The sequence below is a fragment of the Clupea harengus genome, chromosome 1, assembly GCF_900700415.2.
Source record: "Clupea harengus chromosome 1, Ch_v2.0.2, whole genome shotgun sequence".
NCBI lineage: Eukaryota > Metazoa > Chordata > Actinopteri > Clupeiformes > Clupeidae > Clupea > Clupea harengus.
In genome coordinates, this window is record NC_045152.1 from 13,313,274 (window position 1) to 13,335,069 (window position 21,796).

General features: G+C 42.3%; 1 pseudogene; it reads right to left on the reverse strand.

Moving 5' to 3' along the window:
* Positions 1 to 10,882: 10,882 nt before the first annotated feature.
* LOC105909090 lies at positions 10,883 to 18,766 on the reverse strand (annotated as a pseudogene).
* Between the last annotated feature and the right edge of the window lie 3,030 nt (positions 18,767 to 21,796).

Consider the following 21,796-nt stretch of genomic DNA (forward strand, 5'->3'; position numbering starts at 1 on the left):
CTTAATCATTATAAAAAAAATTGCCCCCCCTGAGAATTTTTTCAGGAGCCGCCACTGGGACTCATAGTAGCTTTGTCATAGGAGGACTCAGCGTTGTGATCGTTGTGTTATTCATTATTTTTGGCATTTTGAAACCCAAGAGGCTTTGTTCAAGATTATTTAAGCTACCAGCGAGAGACACTGATGTAGAGAGTAATTGCAGTAGCAGTCATGAGGAACCAGTAATACTTCTGGACACCAACACAGACAAAGCATCGAGCTGATTCTAGCTCCAGACTCTTCACTCCAGATGGATGGAAACACACCCATCTCAGCTTAAGTAGCACAGCCCCTGTCACATGGAGACACAAGCAGCACTCATTCACTGCCAGAAGAGGAGCAAGAGCAAGAGGAGGCTTGCTGGCAAATCATGTAAAAAATATTTAGCAGTTCTATTCATCTGTATGTATGTGTTTGGAGTCTTTTTGGTGTGTCTGTGTGTGGGGGGTGTTTTGGTTGTGTGTGCATTTGTAGGGGGTATTTTTAGTGTGAGTTTGTATGTGGTTGGGGTGTGATGGGGGTGTATCAGTGTGTGTGTGGCAGAGGGATACTCTAAGTGAATTGAATTGTAAGTAAGCATTGCTCGAGTTTAAGCTACCTGACTTTGCTGTAGGCCATGTCAATAGATGCTTCCATCCAATGATACTTTTCTAATAAGCGATGTAATGGGCATGTGTAAATTAATTGTGTTGATTAAAAGTCACTGTGAATTATATCAGACTCACAAACACTATTTTCCCCCAGGCCACCAGGCTCCTCAACCAGCAACATTAATCTCAGAGGCAACCTGTTTATACGATCACCTCACTTTAGGCTCTAGTCACTTCCTGTGTACATTGATGTACGCCACCACCATTTAATGCCCATAGGCACTTCTACACTTTATGTTTATAACATTATTACTCCTATCATCCTGTCCATAGTCCCTCCATCTTTATATTGATAAAATTATTACTCCCATCATCCTGTCCATAGTCCCCCCATCTTTAATGCCTCTGAAACTGCTGATAGTGTTTTATTGTACTTTGTGTGTGTGTGTGTGTGTCAGATGGCTGTGTATGTGTGTGTGTGTGTGTGTGTGTCAGATGGCTGTGTCTGTGTGTGTCAGATGGCTGTGTGTGTGTCAGATGGCTGTGTATGTGTGTTTGTGTGTGTGTGTCAGATGGCTGTGTATGTGTGTTTGTGTGTGTGTGTGTGTACAGTATTTGCTAAACATTAACTCTGAACCTGCCCCCCTGCACCATCTGTAACGAAGCGGAAGCACTTAAACAACCTCAGACAGACTTCTCTATCTGTGTCAGAGCCAGAATTCATTTTTATTGCCAAGTAAGTTTACACATACAAGGAATGTGGTATTTGGGTGCATAACAATAAACATAGTAAGTACTGCAGGTAAAAAAAACATAAGAAAACAATATATACTGTACATAATATGTTAAAGTGACTGTTTTGAAAATGAAAGAATTGTACAGTTAGTGTAGGAATGTGGAAAATATGAACCATGGAATGTGCAAAAGTTCACAGTATGAGGAATTCGAATAGATACAATGTGCAAAGATAATAGGCCAGAAAAATGTGCGGTAATCTGACACATTGAGCCAGATGTGGAGACTTTACATCAATGTAATGTGTAGTGGCTGTGGGGATAAGAGTCCGTGTGGGGGGGGTGTCCCGGGCCTTGTTGATGAGGCCAACTGCAGACGGGAAGAAGCTGTTCTTGTGCATGGAGCGGGAGCGTGCTTTGCCACGGAGAGAGTAGGAGCCATTATTCAAGTCCACGATGGACTACAAAATGACGTCACAGCCTCGCGAAACTAACAAAAAATGCTTGCTGGCAACGATACATGTCAGTTGGGTATTGTAAATGATGAATGGTTGACAGCAGTTTATCAAATCAATTGATAATTTATCACTCTATTCTTCATTTAATCTCCATTTTTACTAGCCTGGATACCAGACTGAACTTAGCCCCGCCCACACATTTTTTGGTTGGGAAGTTCGGTCTGGCATTACTCCATTGAGGAGAAATTATCTGCGGACAGACATTGCCGTACCAATCAAATTGTCAAGGCGGGCTTTATACGATGATGGACAGATGATCAACCGTAACGTAATCAACCACGTCACCAAAGAGCTTTTGGGGTGAATTCGTTTTCAACAAACATGGCTGCCGTTGGAGAGCTGAAATGTGGTGATTCGAGTCTGTTTTAGAAGACATTGACAGCACATTCATTTTGAAAGAGGAACAGAGAAACGCGATCAAGGCATTTGTCGATCGAAAAGATGTTTTTGCCGTCCTTCCTACGGGATCCGGTAAAAGTTTAATGTATCAGCTGGCCCCATGGTCTACGTTATGGTCATATTACGTTGCTCTGATTGGTTCTAGATATATCCAATTGAGCGAAGAGGCATTTTTTTTCCTGGTTCGGTTGAAACACGCCCCATAATCACAGCCCATTGGAGCGGTATCAGACTCATATTCTGACTAGAATTATGAGTATGACATCGTCAGGCTACATTTTTACCCTTCTTTTTTTCAATTCAAGTGCATTTTAATCACCCCAATTTTTATCAATTAATTTTTGTTACTTTCACCCTTTATAGTGGCATACCTTATCACCGGGGAATGACGAGGAGAGAGGGGGCGTGTGCCAGTTTCTTAGAAGGGGTAGTGCGGTATAAGGACAAGTGGGTAAACGATCATAGAAGAGTAAACGCAGTTTTAAAATTTAAAAGGTGCTGTACTAGAAACTATGCGAATTGCACGTGTCATTGTGTAAAGCACGTCATGTGAATCATTGAAGAGAACTGGGTTGATTGTTTTTTTGTTTTTCCTTGAGAATGCAATGTGTTGGAAAAGTTATACTCCCTGTTCTTCTCATCTCTGTAACTCTGTTAAATAGACACTGCCTGTAAGAGAAACTCATCAGATTCTCACAGACTGCTCACTGTTCACTCTGTGTGTTTCTGATCCTTCTGCCGAAGACTAATAAACTTTATACTTATCTCTTATTATAAGACTGATCTCATTGGACTGGTTATTATCAGATTTCCGTCACAAGCTGGTGTCAGAAGTGGGATCTCTCGACTGAGGTGCCTGGACCCGTGAACTAGTGGGGGACTGATCATCCCAGGGAAATTCCCAGACCTCAACCTCCTCACAAAACACGAGTGAGACGGGGGACCTCTGACGCAGGCTTGGGTAAACTCAGCGCTGCATTCTCAAAAACGAACTGGTGAGAATCTGAAAGAGTTATTGATTTTTCTGCTCATTTAAGTCCTCACTCTTGCCTCCTCAGAGGCAGACTATAAGTCGTGCCTATTTTTAACCAAAGGTTTAGTTGAAACCTGGGTTGACACTGACAAGTGTCTCCTAAGGACGTGTTGTAAAGCGCTGGGGCGTAAACACCGAAAAGACCTGCGCAGGTTGAAAGAAGGGGGGGAGAGTGGATGTGGAATGAGAGAGAAATTATTTGTTAAATAAAAGAGGGAATATACATTCATATACAAGATCAGTCAAAGGTAATTTGCAGAAGTATAAAACAAAACAGATAAGGTTTCTTTACATAAAATAAGAATAAAATTACAAAACAGATAACGGCTTCTTTATAGAAAATACTAATAAAATAAAATAATAACTTTTATTTTTATTTATTTATTTTTTTAATTGGGATTTTCAAATAATTATACAGCACAATATACATTGTTGCATAATTGGTGTAGTCAAGGTCAATATTACAAATAATAACTTTTATGAGACAAAATGATGGGGAACTATCGAAAAGACAATATGACATATGGGTTGAAGAGATGGGCTTTAGAGCCAATCGATCAGCTAAAAACCAGCACACACACACACACACACACTTACACTGACACAAGAAGGAACATATGTAAAGTATGACACTGCAAGTTATTGAAGGTTTCCTACCATTGACTTATCAGTGGCAGGACAGAATGTTATTTTCTTGGTAGATTCCGAGGCAACAAATTCATTTATAAAAGCAGAAATATTCCCAGTTCTCCCTGCCATGAGTGGAAGATATGAGAATTCAATAGGGGCATCGGGAAAAATCATTAAAGAAAGATACACTAAACCACTGACGGGTGTTGATGATGTGAGGGGACATTTTAAACATTCTTTTCTGTTTTCTCAAAGTTGTCCAGTGAATCTGTTGGGAAGAAACTTGATGTGTGGGCTGGGAATAGGGTTCGTGTCCACACCTGAGGGGGTTCAGGTTGAAAGACAGACAGAGGATTCCTTTACGTGTGTGAGATACAGCCTGAACCTGTTAGGACTTCGGGTGGCGATTGCCACGATTTGGCACATTGGCGGTCTCTGGTGGCCAAGGGACACGATAACGGACTTGTTTTCGCACACAAGTGCATTTGTTGTGATTTGTGTCATCCACCTGTTTCCCGTTATGTACCTTCACCTGTTACCCATTGTGTGTCACTCACCTGTTTGTAATTGCACACTGTTTGTAGGGTTGCCACGTCTCAATTAGCCAGGGTTTAAATACCTGGCAAGTTTCTCTGGCCCTCATCGGGTCGTTAGAGTTTCCTGTCTTTGTCTAGTGCGAGTTTTGAGGTGTATCTCCTGCGGCTCTCAAGTCGCTTTTGTGTTGCGTTGCTAATATAGCTTCGCCTCTCGCTGCTAGGACTTAGTTCCTTATAATAGCTATGTGGTTAGTAGCTTCTTGAAGCACTGCCTTTTTGCATTATAATACACCGTTGGTGTTTTTTGGATTTAAACCTTTTGCAAGTATCTCCTGTGTTTTGGACTGTAACCTGTTTTGCCGCATCCTCTGTTCTTTGGAATATCTCCTGCGTATTTGGGAATCTCTTCCATGTTTTGAGAAACCGCTGTTTGCAAGAGACCTTGTTTAAAAGCAATAAAAAAAACAAAGAACGCTACTCTGCCATTAAGCGCTGGTTCCCCAGATCCAGCATCTCGGGTTCAATCCCCGAGAAAAGCCTGACAGAACCCAGTGTTGTATGCTTATGAATGGAAACTATGTTATGATGATGTGTTAAGGGTTGATGTGTTTGTGCGGTTTGAGCAAGATGGAGAAAACTCTGAGGAGCACTTAGGAGGTTTAGTTGTAAGATGGGATTCTTTTAATTTCCCAAAGAGGGCCAAAAAGGCAGTAAAAATCATTAAAATACTAATAAAAAAAAACACTTTTCAATACAGAAAAGAAATTGACTGAGTAGTCAAAACAATTACTCAAATAGACAGTCAACTTGACTAATATAACCACAATCACTTGTCAATAGATACATTCTGAGAACTCTTAGACTTACATCTTGACATCACCAGCTCTCTCGACAGAATGAAGAGCCCAGCTTAAATTAGGCCTTAACAAGCCCCTACAATTGAAGTGCTAGTAACCTCTGGCCCCACAACAAAACCTAAACAAGAGCAGGTGTTGAAGACCTAAAGCTCCAACGGTAGGTCAAGTGCTAGTAACCTCTGACCTCTGGAAAATGGCTGCTCCAGGCAACACACTACTCATTGTCACACTAACAGTGGCATGCAAGTTCACACCTCTCATGAACTAGTTCAAAGTTCAGTTCATACAAGTAAACATAAATAGTTCACGTTCATAGTTCACCATTTAAATTCTGAACTAGTTAATAATTAAGACCTTTGTCAGGTTTTTAATGGCACACACGACACACTGGAACACACACGTGCATATATGGAGACACACACACGCAGGTAAGCCTGAGGTTGCGGTGAATTTAATTTCTGCTTTTTCCCATCCTGGACTGTCCTTCCTCAAGGACCCCCCAGGAGCAGTCGGCAGCTTGTAGCGCCCGGGGACCAAGTGAAGTGAACTGTCCATCTTTGGTCAGGGATGGACATGTGTTCTGTTATTTTGCATGTTTTTTCTGTTGGGGTCCTTAGTGGAGGAAACCCCTTGTGAACACGGGGAGAACATGCAAACTCCACACAGAAAGGCCCGGGAGATAGCCCACTTGAGCACTGTGCACTCTGGGGAGGACCTGCCCCCCAGAGCCAACAGCGCCCCATGTGGGAATCGAGCCCATGACCTTCTTGCTGTGAGGCGGCAGTGCAAGCAACTGAGCCACGTGCCACACATAGTTCATAGTTCAGTTAATTTCATAGTTTTAAGGTGGAAAGTGAGAATGAAAGACTTAACTTGTTTTTTAAATAACACTTAATCCTTGCCTTAAACTGTACTTCACATGTATCAATTCCTAAAATAATAATAATTAGTTTTTTTGTTTTAATTATTGCTAATTTTGCCTGTTTATTTATTCATACCCTGCAAACAAAAGGCACAAAAAATCATAGTGCTATGCCTTGCTATGAAACCAATTATTAGGCTAGACCTTAAATTCTATCATTTAAATGTATCAAATAAATGTGTGGACAGAGGACAAAAAGTTTTTTGGAGGGTTTGTTTTATTTTTCTGTTGCACCTACCTTTAGAAAAAGGCTTCAGTTAAATAATGTATGTCATATTCTAAAAAAACATGAAATGAAATGAAACATGAAAATCAAGATGGCCATTTTATCGAACAGCTCAAGAGAGGTAGGTTGTTAACTTTGTTGACAAAGTCCTGAAATATTACTTGGACAGCTTAACAAGTACTGATGACATGCATTTGAACATCAAAAAAACTCTTTATATTGTAAACTGCACCCCTGTAGAACTCAGGTGCCCCTCTGTTATGGGACTGACACTCAAAACTCTGAGTAAACAATGTTCTTATCAAATAATCACACAAGCTTACTTAGTCCACAGACTAGACTACTGCTTTTTGTTAGCATTTAAAAGCAATTGCTTTTCAAAGCTGAATAGCCTCTCTCCTGGAGCGCTCAAAGGGAGTGCTGTGTTGTATTTGACAGAGAGCTTTGTCTGTTTTGGTAAGACTATGTACTCCGTGAAGTCATCATTGGTCTGTGCATCTAGGTAGGTGTCCACCTCAGACTTTTTGACACTTGATGGGCGGTTACATTTGAAAAAGGATGACCTTTTGCTCTCAGAGCCACCAGATGACTGGGCTTGATTAGAGTAATTTGCTATGTCAACAGATTTAAATTGTTGCTTCAACATCATGCGATATTGCAAGCGCTTAATCTCATCCTCCACCCAGTCCATCTTGAATGCTGAAAGAAGTATAGCTGCCAGTATGTTTTCTCTCTTTTCGAGCATGCCTTCCACTCTTGTAGAGTGACTGTATCATGTTCTGGATGAGTGGACGACATGCAATTAAACCTTGCGTAGCCGTAGGCTCGAAACTCTCATCCAATAGGCCCTTCAAATCATTCTTCAGCTGGACAATAGAGGGAGGGTGGGAGCCAGGAACCCAAGGAATGTGTTTTTCTCCCCCTGAAGGATGTTCAGGGGACAAGCTAGAGGGACATCACAGACAGTGTGCAGGAGGAGTCTGTCATGTTGTGGCACGGTGGCTCAGGTGCTTGCACTGCCGCCTCACAGCAAGAAGGTCATGGGTTCGATTCCCGCATGGGGCGCTGTTGGCTCTGGGGGGCAGTTCCTCCCCAGACCTTCAGTGCTCAGGTGGGCTATCTCCCGGGCCTTTCTGTGTGGAGTTTGCGTGTCCACTTAAAAACCCCAACAGAAAAAACATGCAAAAGTCCGGGATAGGATAAATGCAGAAAATAAATTCACAAACGACCTCAGGCCTGCGTGTGTGTGTGTGTGTCCTGTGTCGCTTCCATGTATTTCACTTGTGTTGCAGTGTAGAGTGTGTCGCTTGTGCGATTAAAGTCTGACAATTATTATTCAGGATCCGTAAACAGACTGGAAACTGAAAAAAGCTAAATGAGTGTGGTGACGTGAGAGCATAGGTGATTCCATCTCACTACATATTGATAAACATAATGAATATAATTCATATTATATATAATATAATGAAGCACTATGGATTCAGTCACGTAATTTATCTGTACATTTTCAAAGTGTCAGTCAGTTAGCCAGTAGCCTATACATTAAGGCAATGTTGTCTTGCACACTGCCACAACTGTTGATAGGTTTGTGTGTATTATGGATTTTATGCAATTGTGTTGCAATGTTGATAGCGTCACAGTGTCACCAGATTATAAAGAAATATCATGTATGATTTTTTTGGCTAAACGAGTTTTCCTGTTCGTTGCTGAGTTAGTTTGTTCATCATTTAGGTATAGGCTTATCGGTCGGAACCAGACTTTTTACATTTTGCAAAGATGTTTTACGGTTACTCCTTGTCCTTACTTGGGTGCATTTTAGTAACTTGTCAGAGAGGTTTCTTGGAGTCTCCCTTTTGATGCCACTATTATGCTCCTATGACGCCTCATACCGATAGCAAGACATTTAGTGAATCTGTGAACTGTACTTTAAATGGACAGACAGTGGAGTGACATGGCGCATGCCGAGTTAAAAAGTAACCCCTATGAGTGATCAATGTAACTTTATTCTGATCTTTATTTCTGATTTATTTCATAACCGTATCTGAATACAGTTAATCCTACTGTACTAAAAACAAAATTTTTTTATTCCGGTTTTCCACCATTTTCATCGATAGCCTATGAAACTAACCTAGTTCAGCAAAGTAGCCGACAATGCAATAAACAGTTCCATTTTGCAGCAAAAACGTGTCGCTAATCAACTTACCTGCTTAGACCTGGGCCCTGTTCGTCGTATCTCGTTCAGCGAGTTACCAGGATAATTTTCAGGATGAGATAATATAGGTCCCTCTTTTAGGTTCGTCGAAGCAACTTCAAAATCGCAGGCTAATTTAAGTGAAGCTGGATAAGCTTGCCACACCCCCGGAGAGATACCATTGACCAAGGAGCGATATTAGTTAGATTAGCGTTTTTTCGTGATCGTGAGCCGTCAAGGTATTATTTATTTACAAGACCTTCTCGAGCCATTTGTAGGTGTAGTCCCACCATAGACTACATTACCCACAATTTTCTTATCACCTTAACTTTCTTATCTACATTTCATTCAGACAGCATTGGCTGCAAACAAGGTTGTAAAAAGGTGACACACTTTTCCCTCCCTCTCTTTCGCAGTGGTCTTTACAACAGTGAATGCCATTCATTTAAGAGATACCCTCACTGCAGAACAAGGACATAGGACAACGCAACCATGCCTCGTATCTAACTTTTGGCCAAAGTTCGGAAGATACTTTTACTCGTTTAGTTGCAACCTAAGTTATACCGGTAGAATTATACTGCAGCCCAGCAGTGTTCTGAGTAAGAGAAGGCGACCGGCTTCCCTTCTTCGTTTCTCCACGTCGACACAGAACTCTACATCCTTCGAGACCGATCGGACGTCCAACAAGGCCTCCACGAGTTTCAGCTGACGAGCTGAGAAGGACACGAACATCTCCCTCTCTCTCTCTCTCTCTCTCTAAATCCCTTTACATCACCATCTGAACATATACACGTCCACATCGCCAATATGTCTAGAAAGACTAAACACATGAAATATTTTGACATTAATGCTTTTACATGAAGTACCAATATATATTTGTCAAGCCACACCTACAGCAATCAGCTGCCTTTGTGTAATCAGGATCTGGGGGTGCCTCTTTCACTGGACAGAAGGTATATATGCTTACTTCAGTCTTAATTACTTCAGAGAAAGCTAGAGAGCTTTAAGGACTGTGTTTGTGTATTTGTACTGCTGTGCTAGTTAGATTGTACTTAGATTACTCTGAATTTGCACTATCTTGGCAATTACCCTGTTTGGCAATTTAGTTATCTCGTCTCAGCTGATTCACCCAAATATCCCCCAGCTTCCTTGAGGACTCACTGGGTCATAGCAGGAGTCTTTGCAGTTGCAGTGGCAGTTGCAGCGGCAGTTGCAGCATTCATTATTTTTGGCATTTTAAAACATAAGAGGCTTTGTTCAAGATTATTGAAGCTACCAGCGAGAGACACTGATGTAGAGAGAAATTGCCATAGCAGTCATGAGGAACCAGAAATACTTCTGGACACCAACACAGACAAAGCATCGAGCTGATTCTAGCTCCAGACTCTTCACTCCAGATGGATCGAAACACACCCATCTCAGCTTAAGTGCAACCATAACAAAGGCAGACAAGGCCTTGGATAGGTGTGTGTGTGGGAGGCCACTGGCAGCCTGCCATCTGCTCTGTAGTTTAAATTGTACAAACAATAAAGGGCTGTTTCTGTCGTCTCTGTAGTTTAAGTTTCCATTTCTGTTTTATAGAAAATAACTGTTGAAATTCTACTGTTTCTCTACAGTCATTGAGGTACAACAGACTCAAGTTTGTCTCTGTAGGGTTACTTTCCATGTAGCCAAAAATGTGGTGTGACTACCGCATGTCACACACAGATCTGCAATCATTGAAAACCTACGTGTGACGTTCTTAGTACTGTCACCTGCAGAATGAACTGTATGTGTATTCGGGTTGCATACGACCTATAGTGGCAAAGTAGTCAAACATTATTCCACTGTCGCATTTCTGTTTGAAATGGAACTTTCCACTCAGTATTCTAATCGGCAGTAAATGTTTTGCTCCACGCACACGAGCCCAGGGCCTGAACCCCTTTAGGGCACAATGGCGACAAGGGCACATAAGGGGGGCGGTTCAGTGGACATCTATGGTGTACTTTTGTGTCTGTAGCTGGATATCAGCTGCCTCCCCTGTGATTAGCTGGAGAAGACCAAGCTATAGCAAGGTACATATAGACATCTATAGTTATGAAGTCACTACATTACATCATAAAGACACTGAATCCAACCGGTCATACTTGTCCCCTGTGAGAACACTGTCGAATCAAACATGATATTTTTTTATACACACATAGGAACATAAGGTAGATCATGCAAAATTTGTAACCACTTTTTTATTTGAAATTTGCCCCAAAACACCACAAACGCCATGAAAGGATGTATTTCAATCAGTAATACACCATGCTCAGCAAGAAAATAGTATACCTCTATAGTTTGTCAGGAAAATGGTTAATATTAAAGAAATATATTTGCAAGTGCAGATCATTTCAGATGTAGCTGGTATGGCTAGAAGTTTTATCTGATATGAACACAGTTAATGTAGGTCTTTCCCAGACCCAGGTGATTGTCTAGGTATGTTCTCACAGTAATGAATATCAATCAGCAGGACACCCGGCTCTCCTGTATGTTACCACAGAAGGGAAATGGAGCAGCACTGTCAGATCATCTCAGAGATGACCCGTCATTGAGGCAAATGGTTAATATTTAAAGAAATAGGCCATATTTGTAAGTATAGGTTCAGATGTAGCCAGTATAGCTGGAAGTTTTTTTTGCAGTGATTGTCTGGCTGTGTTCTTTGCTATGAATGCTTTGAGTGTGGGTTTGTCAAAGCCAGTTGATTGTGTAGCTGTGTTCTGTGAATGCTGTGAATGTTGGTTTGTCAGAGCCAGGTGATTGTGTAGCTGTGTTTTGTTCTAGATGAGAGGCGTGAGAGTGAGAGCAGAGAGGAACAAGACCAGAGATGCAGTCAGACCCGAGGCTTCACAGGGTTCGGGACAATCATGTCTCTCTCATCTGGAAAAAAACACAAATGAGATGACAGAATTAATTTGGATTCAAGGGAAACATTTCAGACCACAATAAGTGAATGTAGGATGGGAAGATTTCTTATCTAGGGTTAGGTAGGTTACAACCCCTAACAGCACTAAATATATACAAAGGATCAAAAAGCCTGCACACACACACATACACACGCACAGACATTTGGCAACTAGCTGGGTGTAGTCAGTGTTGAATTATCCATGTTTACCTGCTCTGCCACTGGCCCAAACCAAAGGCCCCAATGAGATGGAGGTGCTGTCATGGAAATCAACAGATTGGCGCTGCCTATGGTGGTTACCTGGGTAACAGTGCTGTAAACAGGAAGAGAAAAGGAGCAAGATAGTTTTCTTTTTAACATTTGCTCCTAATCTGACAAAAATTCAGCAAAGTTGTTTTTTATTAAAACATCTGTGACGAACATAATAGGCTACAACTATAGCCAAACCTTGCCATTACTATGCTAGTCAGGTGTGCTCTAGATGTGGTGAACTTACGGCTGTGCAGTCGTTGCTCGCCACCAAGCACAGGTGGATGCTGCAGTGCAGGTAAACCTTGGAGGTGTTTGCAGTGAAGGTGAACATCCTGAAGGAGAAACGACCTGATGTGCTGACGCCATTCTGAAGCATCTCCACTGTGTTGTCATTGGGGTTGGGGCACCTAGAGGGGGAATAACATATGGCAAAAGAGACAGTGAGGACAATAGGGACTTATGAAGAAGGGTATAAACCCACATGAGCAACAGAAAAAAGGTTGGACAAATAAGGACTCAAATTATGATGATGATAAACGTGTTATAGTGTGGTAGGATAAATAGCATGTGTTTTATATGTAGGAACTCTACGTCCCTTATTCATTTAGGCACGTGTGGTAGTCTGGTAGTAAGGTATGAAAGAGGGAAGAGTGGGTGTATTGGTGAGTTGGTACAAATTACTCGTTTCTGATAAGGTCCCAACGGATGTGGTAGTCTGCCTGATTGACAGGAGTGGCCCAGCAGGAGTCCATCACCATGGCAATCTGGCGGCTGTCCACTCCGTCCAGGCGGACAGCCACGTACATCCGCTGGTTCACCGCCACAGTCACATTCCCAGAGAACGCATGGGAGAATCCTGCATCTTCATAGGGAATCATTCGGACACGGTAGGTTCCTTCACCTCCTGGTAACTTCTTAGTCACAACGCTGTAGAAATGTACACAAAATGTTTTTTCCAGTTCATTTTCAGACAGGCAGAAAGCTTAGGCTTTGATGATAGTGATAGTTCCTCTCTGATGGGGTTTAATTTGTGGGAAGTAGTTGATGCACTGTGCTTGTGTTTTGTTTTTAATATTGTGAAAGACTACTATCTGGATGGGGGTACTGTACTTTATGAGTGAGGAAAAGGAGCCTACTATCTGGATGCAGGGGCGGAGATCCCATTTCTTTGTAGGGGGGGACAATACACGGTAACATTTTAGAGAGTAATTTCTGGGGGGGGGGACACAGAAAAATTGCTGTCTGGCCCTATCGCCCTCTCTCTCTCTCTATGCTGTCCTCGTACTGCGTTTGCTACCTTGCAGGACTAGACAGCTAGCTAACACTTTTCTTTGCAAAATAAAGATGATAAATTTCAAGTAGGGTGACCAGATTTGAGCATGCTATTCACTACCCCGCCCCCTCCCCTGCGACGAAGTTTTGACATCTTTTTCACATGCAGATGACCCCTCCCCCCACAACAACGTTTTGACATCTTTTTCACATGCAGATGACCCCTCCCCCCGCAACAACGTTTTGACATCTTTTTCACATGCAGATGACCCCTCCCCCCGCAACAAAGTTTTGCCATCTTTTTCACATGCGGGGGCGTAATAAATAGTTTGTGAAAGACCCAGAGAAACACAAATATCCGACGAGGCAAAATCCCGGACGATTTTTGAATCCCTGCCGGACGCATTTTTTAGGTCTCGAAAAGATGAGATGTCCAGGTAAAAGAGAACGTCTGGTCACCCTAATTACTATATTATTCAAAATTATTTATTTGTGTTTACAATGACTGTTGGGAGGGACAACTTTATGGTAGGGGGGGACACGTCCCCCCTGCCCCCCCCCCTCGGGATCTCCGCCTATGTCTGTATGGGGGCACTGTGTTTTATGAGTAATGCACTGTGTTTGTGTTTTGTTTTTAATATTGTGAAAGACTCCTATCTGGATGGGGGCACTGTGTTTTATGAGTAGTTCATGGAGACCGAATTCTCCTATTCCTCAATCACTGGTTCTTTATGAAAACTATGTATTGTGTTTGGTCACTGGAGAAAGGCACTGCAAACTAACCAAGAAAAAGTGAGACAAAAGTGTGAACATAATGGCAAAGCCAACCTCTCCAGGGGGTTGATGTCCATGTCCATGGAGAGTGCCTGAGTGAGGGGGTAAACACAGCAGAAGAGCAGTTGTATTCGTCTCTCTCTGCTGATGGGGCCACCGGCTGAGTTGGCCTCCCCCTGGATTAAGTTCTCATAGATGAAGTGGGTGCTGTTGCACTGTTGGGCATCAGACAGCACATACAGGGGTCTTTGGTAGAAACCAACAATGGTTTCATCCATATTCTGCTGTGAATTCTGAGTAAACATATTTAAACTGTTGGGGGTTTTGCCATTTGGGCTTTGCTCAAAGATTAACACTTCAAGACAATACTTCTCTAAAGAATAGCTTATTTTGTAAATCTTTGGTGTAGAAGCTGTTGTACCCTCAGAGTGGTTCCACAAGTGTGATTCTCATTGTCGAAGAGGAACTCCACTCTGCCATCTTGGAGTGTGCCGTTGCAGCTGGGGTCGTTGAGGTGGAGGGTGTCAGCCGAGAAGCCTGCTTCAAACAGCTGGCAGCGAGACAGACATGGTGCCTGTGCTGCTGGAACAGTACTCCACAGAGTCTGAGAAACAGGGAATGAGAGAGAAGGGTGGAAAGAGTTGAATAAGGTGAGGGGAAGACTGATATGGGAAAATAAAGAAGGAGGAATATAATACACTTCTATCCAACATCTAGTAATAGTTATAGCAGTAGTACCATTTAGTAGTAACAATGTCGGTAGTCATATTAGACCTTACCATAGGACTCAGAATGAGGTCTCGGGTGATCCTCATTGCAGAAGCAGTCGTAGACTCGATCTTTCTGGCCACACCACTCATCATCAGTGCAGTCCAGCTCTTCACAGGGGTCATCAACAGCTGCTCAAAAACATGGCAAATCCAGATGTATTAGTAGAATTAATTCAAATAGGCATAGGCCGAAACAAACAGGGTAAAATATGATTGGTGAACAAACCTGGATGTATCAGTAGACCACTAACACTAAAGTAGGAAAGTCATTCCAATAGGCAGAATAGGCCTAATATGCACTAAGTACTGTACTGCAGGTCAAGTGTGTCACCACGGTAACATCACTTCATCTGGGGAAACTTAATTTGACTATTTTGGAATTTGGTCATCAGTCAGGTTGTTATTCAGAGAGAGAGCCTTCATTCTTTTAGCATACAGTATGTGGAATGGTAGGTACAAGTAGGTGAAATCAGAATCAGAATGGGATTTATTGCCAAGTAGGTTTACACCTACTTGGATTTTTTTCTGGTGTGAAGGTGCATACAGTAAACATAAAAACATAGAAACACAATAAGTACTACACATAACATAAAATCACAAATAAGTACTACACATAGGAAAAGTACTACACATAACAACCAAAAAACACAATATATACACGATACAAATATATAAACAATGAATATAAAAAAAGTAAAGTGGAAAGTAGAGTGCAAAAAGCAAAACAGGAGTGCAATGTGAATGAGCAATGTGCAATGTAATGTGTGTTAATGTAACACAGACTTAGGGTGTGGGGGTGGGATAAGAGTCCAGGTCAGGTTGGGGTCCCAACTGCAGTCGGGAAGAATCTGGTTTTGTGGCGTGAGGTTTTCGTCCTGATGGACCGCATCCTCCTGCCGGAGGGAAGAACCTCAAAGAGTTTGTGACCCGGGTGAGAGGGATCGGCCACAATCTTACCTGCCCGCCTCAGGGTCCTAGAGGCGAACAGGTCCTGAAGAGATGGAAGATTGCAGCCAATCACCTTCTCGGCAGAACGGATGATACGCTGCAGTCTGCCTTTGTCATTGGCAGTGGCAGCAGCGTACCAGACGGTGATGGAGGAGGTGAGGATGGACTCGATGATGCAGGTGTAGAAGTGCACCATCATTGCCTTTGGCAGGTTGAACTTCTTCAGCTGCCGCAGGAAGTACATCCTCTGTTGAGCTCTTTTGGTGAGGGAGCTGATGTTCAGCTCCCACTTGAGGTCCTGGGAGATGATGGTGCCCAGAAAGCGGAAGGACTCCGCAGTGTCGACTGGGGAGTCTCTCAGGGTGATGGGGGTGGGTGGGGCTGGGTTCTTTCTAAAGTCTACAACCATCTCCACTGTTTTCAGAGCATTTAGCTCCAGGTTGTTCTGGCCACACCAGGTCACCAGATGGTCAATCTCCCACCTGTAAGCGGACTCATCCCCACCAGAGATGAGCCCAATGAGGGTGGTGTCATCCGCGAACTTGAGGAGTTTGGTGGACTGGTGACTGGAGGTGCAGCTGTTTGTATACAGGGAGAAGAGTAGAGGGGAAAGAACGCAGCCTTGAGGGGAGCCGGTGCTTATAGTTCTGGAATCAGAGACATACTACCCCAGCCTCACGTGTTGCCTCCTGTCAGGCACGCTCAGCTGGGAGAGCTTGTCCTGTAGCAGAGCAGGAATGATGGTATTAAAGGCAGAGCTGAAGTCCACAAACAGGATCCTGGCGTAGGTTCCTGCGGAGTCCAGGTGCTGGAGAATGAAGTGAAGGGCCATGTTTACTGCATCGTCTACAGACCTGTTGGCTCTGTAGGCAAACTGCAGGGGGTCCAGGAGAGGGTCAGTGATGGCTTTGAGGTGAAGCAGCACCTGTCCCTGTAGCTGAGTGATTGGTGTATGGCCTGATTCATCAGTTTGTTTTTGTTTTTAAAATTACTTTATCATCTTTATTATTAACAGAATCTTCCAGTGGAATGTATACTTTATTTAATGTGAAGAGGTCCTATGTGATTTTCTTTGATCAGTTTTTTGGTGGATTGACAATTTTAGATGTATGAGATGAACTAAAATATTTTAATAAGAAGACTAGATAAGCAGTTGATGAAAAGTAGTTATTGCAACACTTATTAAAAGGACATGGAGCAGGGTTAGTTAAATCACTTACCTGGAGTGGTTGGAGCAGGGCTAGTTACAGCAGCAGTTGTTGGATCTGCGTGGCATATGGAGATATGTTTTAGATAATAGATATGAGAGATGAAAATCTTTTCCCAGGAGAAACCATGGTGAATGTAACATGGGCACAAACACACTATAGTAAATATATCAGAAAAGAGCATTTTACCTGTACACAGGGCCGGCTCTAGCCCTTTGGTTGCCCTAGGCGAGATTGAGTTTTGCGCCCCCCCCCACACACACAATACTTAACATCACTTAACTTTGCATAGCAGTTTTTTCACCCACTTATACTATTCTATATTGCAGTTCAACAATAAATGTTGCATGGACAACAAACACCAGAATAGTTTCAGAACATTTTCTTTTTTATTAGTTTAAATAATTTATTACACACTCAAAGTTAGGATTAAGTTAACTCCATAAACTGTGCAAAACACTCTTAAGCACCTGTAAGGACATTTAAGCAAATTATGACCCTCTATACCCTAACTATACCCTCTACAAACAAAAGTGCTTTTATGGATACTGTACGTACCTCTACAAAATATCTCAAATACCTCACTACAATTCTTCCAGTCATTTAGGCCACTCCTAATGAGGTGGTCATTTTTCTGTGAAAAGAGCTTGCAGCAGAAGCAATACAGAGTATTGTTTTTCCTTGAATATACAAGCCAGCTTCTCTTGATTTTCTCAAAATGATAGGTATGCTACATTTCTATGTAGCTTTATGTTTCCCTCTTGCCCTCTGGTAAAAATACACCTGGAGGAGTTGGAAACTTAGAGATCAATAGTCCTACAGCACTATAGGCATACTCCAGAGATAAAGAACATCAGAAAAATATAGTTAGCATTGCACCCCCAACTGGTGGTAGTGGTGACTCCTTCTGGCTCATACACTAGCCTATATCTTTATATAGGAAACCATTATTTCATCTTCAGATTGTATAATTCATTTTGATATTTTAAATGAATTCATTGACAGGGATCACTCTCATGAGCTGATGTGTCTTGAGGGGTGTGTAGAACTAATGTGGGATTCAGATAAGTGCACACACACACACACACACACACACACACACACACACACACACACACACACACACTACCAGTGGTCAGTTTGACAAAAACGCACTCCAATAGCAAAAAGAGGACAGTATTGCATTCCTAAGACCTCATAAAGGATATTAAGCATCTCAGAAATGAATAACATCACAAAAACATCTGCGCATGCACACACGCGCACACACACACACAAGGTATGAAGGAAAATCAAACAATACACAGCAATGTGATCTGACAAACTGGCCATAGACTGGTTGGAGCATGTTTAGTTAATTCACTTACTTGGAGTGGTTGGAACAGGGCTAGTTACAGCAGCAGGAGTTGTTGCAGGTGTTACATCTGCGTGGCGTATGGAGATATGTTTTTAGATAATAGATATGAGAGATGAAAATCTTTTCCCAGGAGAAACAATGGTGAATGTAACATGGGCACAAACACACTATAGTAAATATATCAGAAAAGAGCATTTTACCTGTACAATATGCCAGCCAGCAGTTATTAGGGTTCACTAGTTTGTAAACAGTGTAGTTTCCTGGACACGCTTTCACCTGGATGGATGGTGGTTTGAATACGCAGCAGCCAAAAAAGGATCCACACACCTCTCTGGTCATGATGCCATCTTCCGGGCGAGGGTGTGAACCGTTTAGCCAGAGAGGTGCAACGGTACCGCAGCGCACTGTGGCTGCCCAGCTCTCAAAAGGACGCAACCAGGGAATTTCTCAAAGCATGTTCTTTATTAAGTCTTTAAATTACAAACAAAGGTATTCAAATATAACTGAAAATGGGGTAAACCCTCCGGCTTGCGGCTTGCGGCTTGCGGCTTGCGGCTTGCAACCGGCAACCGGCACCTTCCCCTCTGTCTTTTTCTCGCTGGTCAGCCCTTCTTACTGACTGTTTTAACGTCTTTGTCTGACTAGTTGGCACTGATCAGCAACTAGTCAGACAATCTACACCTGTGTGTCCAATTAGGGAATGGCCCGACCTGCCTAGTCCCCAGAACACCTCCCCAGGGTCCTAAAGCCTGCCCTGTATAGTCCTAGTAAGGGAAATCAGCCATATTTTAAACTAAGTGGGAGCCCAAGAGCAGCTTGGGCTACCACAGCACACACACATTAGGTATCAGAACGCTCGCCCCCTGGTGGAACATGCGGTACCAACCCTGCCACTGTCGCACCTTACCACTGACTGGTTCAGGTTGGTGGTGGCCCTCCAGGTGTCGTTCAACACAGTGTAGCTGTGACAAGGGTCAAACGCATGGCTGGTAGTCACAGAACCTGTGTTTTGAAATATTCATATCCAGTAATCAGATTAGTTGTATAAGCAAAAGAAAGATTTATTTGTACTTTATACAATATATTTGTATTATTAGGCTAAAGCAGCAGTAAGAAGTAAGCTAGCAAGCTAACATAAAAGGCATGCAAAACCCTTTAAAACAAAAACAACACCACTGATGGCACTGAGAAGATCTTGCTAGCACGCTAATTGGTGTCTTTTTACAATATAGTTGGACATGTCGTGCTGTGAAAGCTTTTCTTACATTTTTGTAAGGTGGTCCATCCTGGACCGAAACACTACAAAGTGCACCGCCTGGGTGACTACTGGGAACGACAGGTGTGTCTCTGTCCCTCACTTGATCATAGACCAACAAAATTAAATCAAAGGTGATACCAAAATAAAGTGGCAAAATGTTCCATACCGTTGCTTTCAAATGATAATTCTTTATCATATCTAAACAAATGTATTCACAATTTTAGTGTTTTATGAGCTTGGTGTGCCTCTGTACCGTAATATCGCAGTAGCCTACACTTCAACATGTGTGACCATTTTATGGCCATACACCTAACAGGTGTAATTTCATCTTCCATAACTTTGATCAAATGTATAATTATTCCAATTAATTGTTTGAATACATTAAACAAAATAGAGGTATTAGTTGTAAGGCAGGAAAATGTCAGTTATGTGGAGTACAGAAATCCCTATGAAATTTGCCAAACTGACCAGAGCCATGTCTTGAAAAAGGTCCCCTCCCCCTCTGTAAAAGTGTATGAAACTTCATAAATAATTCCCCCATAACTATTTGGGATTTCTCCTTCATAGTGATTCATCTTCCACCAGAAAAAAAGGAAATCCACTTAATAGGAGGTCTACTTAAGAGGCTGTAAAATCTTACGACAATCAGATCCATGTTGCCCTACTCCAGAGATAAAGAACATCAAAAAAATATAGTTAGCATTGCACCCCCTACTGGTGGTAGTGGTGACTTCTTCTGGCACATACAGTATATCTTTATATAGGAAACCATCTTCAGATCGTAAAAGTTCATTTTGATGGCGTATGGCAGGGATGGAATTTAGCTCCGGCCAAATGCTGGTGAATTAGATCAATCTGCCAGCCACCGTGGCAGGTAAACAAAGGGGTCATTTAAAGGCACAGTGTGTAGTTTTTTAGTTGTATCTATTTGTACAAATGAAATATAGTGTTCATAATTATGTTTTCATTAGTGTATAAATACCTGTAACTATGAATCGTTGTGTTTTTGTTAGCTTAGAATGAGCCCTTTGTATCTACATAGGGACTGGGTCCTCTTCCACAGAGTCTGCCATATTTCTACAGTAACCCAGAACGGACAAACCAAAACACGGGCTCAAGATAGGGCTTTTCGCATTGTTCTGGCATTTGACGGCCACTGTAAGTACTCGCACATGCTTGTAAAGGGAAGGATATTCAGCTAGTTACAATTGAGCAACCTCACCACTAGATGCCACTTTAACAAACATAATTGACGCAATTGAATCATCAACTCGGTCGTCAGGCAGCCTACCTAAATAGTGTTGTTGCTTACTATCTGTTAGGTAAAAGTTAGCTATATCCTTCTGCATCTCAACCAATCAGAGTAAGGTTCGGGTCACTAACCGCCAATTTGATTGGATATGAAATTCAAAGCCAGAGTGCACTTCCTTGTCAGTCAATCGTTCATTAATTTACAAAGATTAATAGCCTAATTTAACAGGCTATTTTGATATCAATGTGGCTTTATTGTAGGTGTAAAGACAGAGGCTGATGTCAGTTGGCCTACGCAAGAGGAGACAACTCAAGTTCATGAACCAAAAGTTTAAAGGTGATTTTTCAATGAGAAGTGGGGAAGAGCGGAGGCTTCGCCAGCAGCAAGACAAACAGCTTTATTGTGGGCACTAAAAACTTAAACATGGAGACTATCAAGGACTACAAAGCCTCCAAATGCCACAAGGAGGTGATCTGCACCATACAAGGAGGCAATCTGCATCATACAAGGAAAGGAGGTCTTACCCAACCTTTAGGAAGTCTTACCCATCATCAGCATCCCTGCAGATAGCGCACACACAAAGATGGCAAAGCCCATGGTGACCGCTGCACCTGGCCTCTCTCACAAGCAGGACAGGACCCACTGCTTTCAGCTGCTGATTTCTTAACAGCATGCAGCATCACATCCACAAACACAAAAGCATGCTTAGAGTAGCCATACACTACTTTAGGCTAGGAACGTTAACAAGGACCCACTCTTAGCTTGGAGGCATGTACACTGTAAAAAATAAAAATGAGCTCTATCCAGTTAATATGATTTTCTGAATCATTACCATGAACAAATGTAATGACTATACAAGAATAAAGAAAAGCACGTAACACCAACAGCTTGACTCATAAATGTAACCAAACATGCATTTGTGAGTAAACTGAACTTGGAATTTTTAGTTCCCAAGCTGTGACGCCTAATGATTGACACACACAGGGTTTCCCATAGAGATTTAAAGGGGTTTGTTCTGTCGACGTTGACAACGCACAATTTGCCAACCGCCATAAAACCAAAAAAAGAAGAAAAAGAAGACAAATGTTATATATTGCATTCTAG